Consider the following 6,449-nt stretch of genomic DNA (forward strand, 5'->3'; position numbering starts at 1 on the left):
CTTGAACAGGCCTGCTTACCAATCAAAGCAGCAATTCTTACCCTCCCCCGTCAAATATGCCATTTACCCCACAAGCACATCTTCAGCTTAGCCGCGAAGGTGGCGTCAGTGTGTTAAGGACGCTGAATGAACTCTCTTAATTCACTATAAGAGGATTCAAGGATTGAGTGGCGTCGCCATGCGCAGGACATCGTCTCCCGCGGCTTCCATTTTAGGAGAGGAGGTGCGGACGGAGGAGAGGTGGCACGAGCCGGGCGCGCTCCGCTCCAAACAGGAGCTCAGATTTAAACCTCATATGTCTGTGTCAATTGGGTAACGGTCCTCCAGAGCGCCGGCGGACGTAGCCTCGTTAACCGCAGACGGAGGCGCGTCTTCTGGGCCGGCCAGCCGCACCCGAGCGTCAGGCGCCAGACACCAGCGCAGGCACACACTGAGCGCGCTTCTGGGCCGGCCAGCCGCGCCCGAGCGTCAGGGCGCCAGACTAACCAGCGCAGGCACACACGATGCTCAGCTGAGAAGCCACCACTGTTTTCATTGGAGGTGGGAGGGACCACTGCCACATTGACCATGCCGTAATGCCTAGCCGTGCTGACCGCTGTTGTCTCTGGCTCCGGACCATGGGCGCGGTGCAGAGAGTAAGGGGGATGGCGCAGTGAGTGAGGAGGACGGGAATGCGGAGTGAGGGGGATGGGGCGGAGAATGAGGGGGATGGTGCAGTGAGTGAGGGGAACAGGACGCAGAGCGAGGGGGCGGGGCGCAGTGTCAGGGGTACGGGGTAGGGGTGGTGGGCGTCACACGAGCGACGACACCGTCGGCCACCGGCGCGGCCGGACCAGAACCCCGCCGTGTGTTAATGGGCACCGGACCGCTGCGGCCGATCCATCGCCCAGTGCCGGCCGATTATTGCCCAAACCGTGTCGGCTCGCCGGATTGATGTGCGCGATCCGTCAGCTGTCGACACGCCTGACCGGCCGCTGGAAAGCTGTTCTTTCTTCTTTGACGTTCTTTCCAGCTGGGGCATGCATAATCGAGGCGGCGATTGTGGAAATGGCGGCCCTGTTGCCAGGCGGTGATGGGCGATGGTGTTTTGCCATAGAAAAAAATCAAGTGTCCGTGAAAGTGTTTGACATGTATTAACATACGCCTTCGAGATGGTTAAAAACCCAATTAGTGGCGATGGAAGTATAATGGAGACGCGAATACAGCTGCGCAGAGGGAGAGAGAAGAGGAGAGAGAGAGAGGGAGAGAGAAAGGGATAGAGAGGGTGAGAGAGCGAGGGAGAGAGGGGAGAGGGCAGAGGGGAGAGAGAAAGAGAGAGAAAAAAAGAAGAGGGAGAGATAGAGGGAGAGAAAGGGAGAGAGAGGGGAGAGGGGAAGAGAGAGAGAGAGGGAGAGTGAGAGGCAAAGAAAATGTGTCACACCATTTGGTCTCATGAGCTCAAAAACTGTCAGTTTAAGCTCTCAAAAATGCATGGCCTGCATTTACTATCACAATCCGCCAGATTCCCTGCAACAAGCAGCAGCAGCAGCAGTAGCAGCAGCAGCGGTGGCAGCAGCAGCGCCAAGCGTGACGGTCACAGTGGCCATTGCATTAGCATTACGTCCGCCCACTCCCATGCACCATCCCTCGATGTGCCTCGACTGCTTCATGCGTAGGGGGGCGTTGATCGGTGTTGAATGCGGCCGCGCCTTTATGGCTGCCGGATCCTCAGACGCCCATGACAGCCGGGTCCAGCGTACAGTGACGTCACCAGCCCGTTATAGGAGCGCAGAAGGGTCCTGGTGTGCTGGCCTCTATTGGCGGAACCTGGCGCATGCCATCAGCGCACGTGGGGCAGCGAGGCTCGCATTAGACTGCAGGGGGCGATCGGCTCCCAGAACTCTTAGTTTAGAATATGGAAGACCCACGGACACTTCCTAGACGAAAGAGAACGTTCCAACCGGCACACCGAAGGCGAGGGAAGGGTTGGAGGGGAGGCAAATACGTTCCCCAAGGTGATAAAAGATAGGATCTATCTCTCTAGATCTAGATTAATTAATCGATGTTGGAAACTCCTCCTACATGCGATGATTTGTGGGCCTTTGGCAACCTGTTCACTTTCGAGGGCAGGTAATCTTCTAAAAGTGACTTCGTTACAGAAAAATCAAAAGGGACTCGTTAGCGAGCCCTCAGCGGCCGGATCCCTTTGCGTCACGCTGGAGGCGCGGGGAGGGGCCGCTGACAGTATCGGTCTGATCCGGCCCCGGCGGACCTGGAGCACTCTCAGCGACGGCGGCCCGATTCCACGCCGGAATCCGGCGACGCCGCTGGATGGCGGCAGCCGCGGACCTTGAGCCCTAAAATATGCCGTATCGACTGCCTGTTTAACATTCGATGAGGTTCATTTGGAGCGGCCAGTGGGCGCGCGCGCCGCCGCCTCCGTTCGACCGACCGCCCCGGCATTGTCCCCATTGATATTCATACGCCACCCTTCCCAGTGGGCCGGGCTCAGCGCGACCCTGACCGGCTCCAGGCGGCCGCGCGCAACTGGAACAATGAGGAGGCCCTGCTGGCCGAGCGCAGATCTGACGTCGCCGAGCCTCTCCGCCCGTCCCCTCCGCTTCCGGGTCCTGGGTGGTGCTACACCCAAACCTGCTCTGCAGTCACCGCTGTTGGATTAGCCGGTACTTGTGGTCGCCAGGTTGTGTGACGTTGATGTCTCCGGCGCTCTTCGCTCCTCGGAATGACTTTTTGGTTATGCTTTTGTTGAGTGAGATGAAGTGGGCGACGGTTGGCCAATAACTGTATGTGCCAACGCGTTGACACCGGTGGTTTCCACCGTTGCATGCATATGCTTCTCAAAATCTTGCGAATGGTGTGGATGTTATCTGGCAAGTTTGAAAGTGGGGGAGAGCGAAGCTAAGAGGTGGGACATAGGTGAAGGTAGAGACAAGTGAATATGATAGGAATAGAGGGAAGAGTGGAAACAGACAGGCGCAGAGAGAGAGAGAGAGAGAGAGAGAGAGAGAGAGAGAGAGAGAGAGAGAGAGAGAGAGAGAGAGAGAGAGAGAGAGAGAGAGAGAGAGAGAGAGAGAGAGAAGAGAGGAGAGAGAGAGGGAGAGAGAAGAGAGAAAGAGAGAAGTAGGATAGAGAGAGAGAGAGAGAAGAGAGAGAGAGAGAGAGAGAGAAGAGAGAGAGAGAGAGAGAGAGAGAGAGAGAGAGAGAGAGAGAGAGAGAGAGAGAGAGAGAGAGAGAGAGAGAGAGAGAGACCGGTCAGATTTGCAAGGCCAATTAGATTGTGCGTCGCGTGCAAGCGAAGACGATACAAAATATGCGAGGCACGAACCAGCGCAATGTTATTGATGCGTGAAGTAACGAGCCACTGAAATGCAGTTTCATCCAAATGTTTCTTTCACAAATGATTTAAGTTTTAGCAGGCTCAGTAAAACGGAGGTAAATAGTGCTTCTACGTCACCAGGCGTGAATAAGTCATGCATAGTTTCAAGCTTTCTCGATGCGAATTCCGGTCGATGCGCAGACCTAATTGGAATTTTTCAAAGACGACGCAGCCGAACGTGTTTGCACTTACAAGTGAATAGTAATGAAGGCACAGTGCGCGGGAGATGAAGAAACGTTCCGAGAGAAGTCTAGCGTCCCACGTGGGTGATTAAAGGTATTATAAACCACCCTGAATTCTTTCGTATGACCTTTTTCATGCCAGTAATAGCAACGCTTTTACGTTCCTTGAACTGCAAGTGAACCTCGCCGTTTGTCATTGTCGCAGCGAGAATGAGATGGACTGCGGCTGTGGATCTGTATTTGCCACTGGGGGCTTATCCATGGCAGCGGGTTTAGTCGGATGTCCGTATTGTTTTTCCTTTGGTAATGTTGGCTGACATGGTATCGCCCTAACTGACATAGCCCGAGCCGGACATCCGGTAAACTACGATCTAACACATATGCCATCATTTTCCAAATATCTGAATGTGCCCCAGCCCATAGACTGTCTGCCCTCAGCAAAACGGATCTGTACTTAATTGATGTAGTTTGCTGTTATACAAACCGTCAGCTAATGAGAACGCACAATAGACGAGGATGACGTCACGAGGGCTTCTAAGGCACAACATCGTCTCCAAACGGGCACGCCAGCAGTGGCTTTGTTACTTAAGGTGCGGGTCTCCGCACCACGCAGGCTTTTGTTACAAGGTGCCGGGTCTCGCACCACGCAGGCTTCTGCTGTCGTCAAAGCCGACTTCAGGGCATGACCTTTCCGGTGACCTCTGCGGTGACCTCTTGAAGATTGTCCTGCGACTGGCCGGCGCCATTGAGATGGACCTGTGGCGAATCGGATTTCACTGCGCGCCTAACGAGTGCTTTTGGTATAACGGATGACAGATTGGCGGCGCGGCCGCCGTCGCCTTCGCGTGGTAACATGATCGTGTTTATGTTGGGTGCGCTTAGAAAGCGAGCATTTCCTGCATGAAATTAGGCTATCACGGAATCATATATCATATCCAGTGATGATATATATTACAAATCTATGCGAATAGCTTCTTCATGTGACTATCGCATGAGCTTATGCTCCCGCCTCCTACAAAAGAAATGTGCAGCCTTCTACGCTGCTTGATAGCGCAAGAATCCGCTTCGACAACTCATTTGCGATACTGCGCACAAATAACCGACACAGGACACATTTTTTAATCATGACATATTTAAGACTACGCTTGCCGTGCTATCATGCCGCCAGAGCTGGGTAGTCCGCGCAGCATCGCGGCGGCCGGATCAAGCGGGGTACCAGACACTAGACACTTGTGCCAATGTGTATGGCCCTGGTCAATGGCGGCGGCCGGCGAGCAATGCCGCCAACCAGCTGACTGCAGCTCGTTCCCTGCCGGCGGCTGTCTCCTCTTGCAGCCCGGCCACCATCAGTCACGCGGCCAGCGCTTACACGGCCTAACCTCGGCAATGAATCAGCGCGGCCGGCGCGCCCATGGGACGGACTCCCACCGGCACGCGTTGAGAGGCTCACCTGGAAACGGTGAGAGGCTCACCTGGTCACGGTGAGAGGCTCCCACCTGATCACGGTGAGAGACTCACCGGCACACGGTGAGAGGCTCACCGGGATACGGTGAGAGGCTCACCTGGTCACGGTGAGAGGCTCCCACCGACACACGGTGAGAGGCTCACCAGGATACGGTGAGAGGCTCACCTGGTCACGGTGAGAGGCTCCCACCTGCTCACGGTGAGAGGCTCACCGGCACACGGTGAGTGGCTCACCTGGATACGGTGAGAGGCTCACCTGGTCACGGTAAGAGGCTCCCACCTGCTCACGGTGAGAGGCTCACCGGCACACGGTGAGAGGCTCCCACCGGCACACGGTGAGAGGCTCACCTGGACACGGTGAGAGGCTCACCTGGTTACGGTGAGAGGCTCACTGGGGCATGGTGAGAGACTCAGCTGGACATTGCGAGAGGATCACAGGGACACAGTGAGAAGCCCACCGGGCACGGTGAGCGGCTCCCCGGGACCCTGCGTGATCGTCGACGGACATCGCTGGAATATCACCGCGATGCAAACGTAATTGCGGGAATGTGCGCCGAGGCACGACTGCAGACCACGGACCGAACGTATCCCAGAACAGCGAGAGAATCCTTTCACGGAACGCAGAGCAAAGCTGCTCCGAGGCGCCGGATGAGAGCACCCAGCACCTGACCGGCCGGTGCTGCTGACTTGCCCGGAGCCACGACACCCAGCTGTCACCCAGCACCTGACCGGCCGGAGCTGCTGACTTGCCCAGAGCCACGGCACCCAGCTGTCACCCAGCGCCTGACCGGCCGGAGCTGCTGACTTGCCCGGAGCCACGTCATCCAGCTGTCACCCAGCGCCTGACCGGCCGGAGCTGCTGACTTGCCCGGAGCCACGTCCCCAGTTCTCACCCAGCACCTGACCGGCCGGAGCTGCTGACTTGCCCGGAGCCACGGCACCCAGCTGTCACCCAGCGCCTGACGCGGCCGGTGCTGCTGACTTGCCCAGAGCCACGCACCCAGCTGTCACCCAGCGCCTGACCGGCCGGAGCTGCTGACTTGCCCAGAGCCACGGCATCCGGCGCTCACCAGCACCTGACCGGCCGGTGCTGCTGACTTGCCCAGAGCCACGGCACCTAGCTGACACCACAGCACCTGACCGGCCGGAGCGCTGACTTGCCCGGAGCCACGTCACCCAGTTCTCACCCAGCACACGTATCATGCATCCATCCCGAGAGTCGCGCTCTGGCCGCGGATGCTGTCTGCCAGCTCGCCGCGGCTGGTGACGGGCCTCTCGGCTGGCAACGGTCGGCGCACCGGCTGGTCACCCTTCCCTGTCAGGCACCGTTAGCGGTCCCGGCGCCCACCGTTCTGAGTACGCAGCGGCCGGACAGGCGACTGGTTTCGGCGGTGGATGACGTCAGCCGGCGGGGTCCACCGTAGGGG

Source organism: Pollicipes pollicipes, unplaced genomic scaffold (assembly GCF_011947565.3).
Source record: "Pollicipes pollicipes isolate AB1234 unplaced genomic scaffold, Ppol_2.1 Scaffold_7231;HRSCAF=8579_pilon_pilon_pilon, whole genome shotgun sequence".
In the NCBI taxonomy this organism is placed as follows: domain Eukaryota; kingdom Metazoa; phylum Arthropoda; class Thecostraca; order Pollicipedomorpha; family Pollicipedidae; genus Pollicipes; species Pollicipes pollicipes.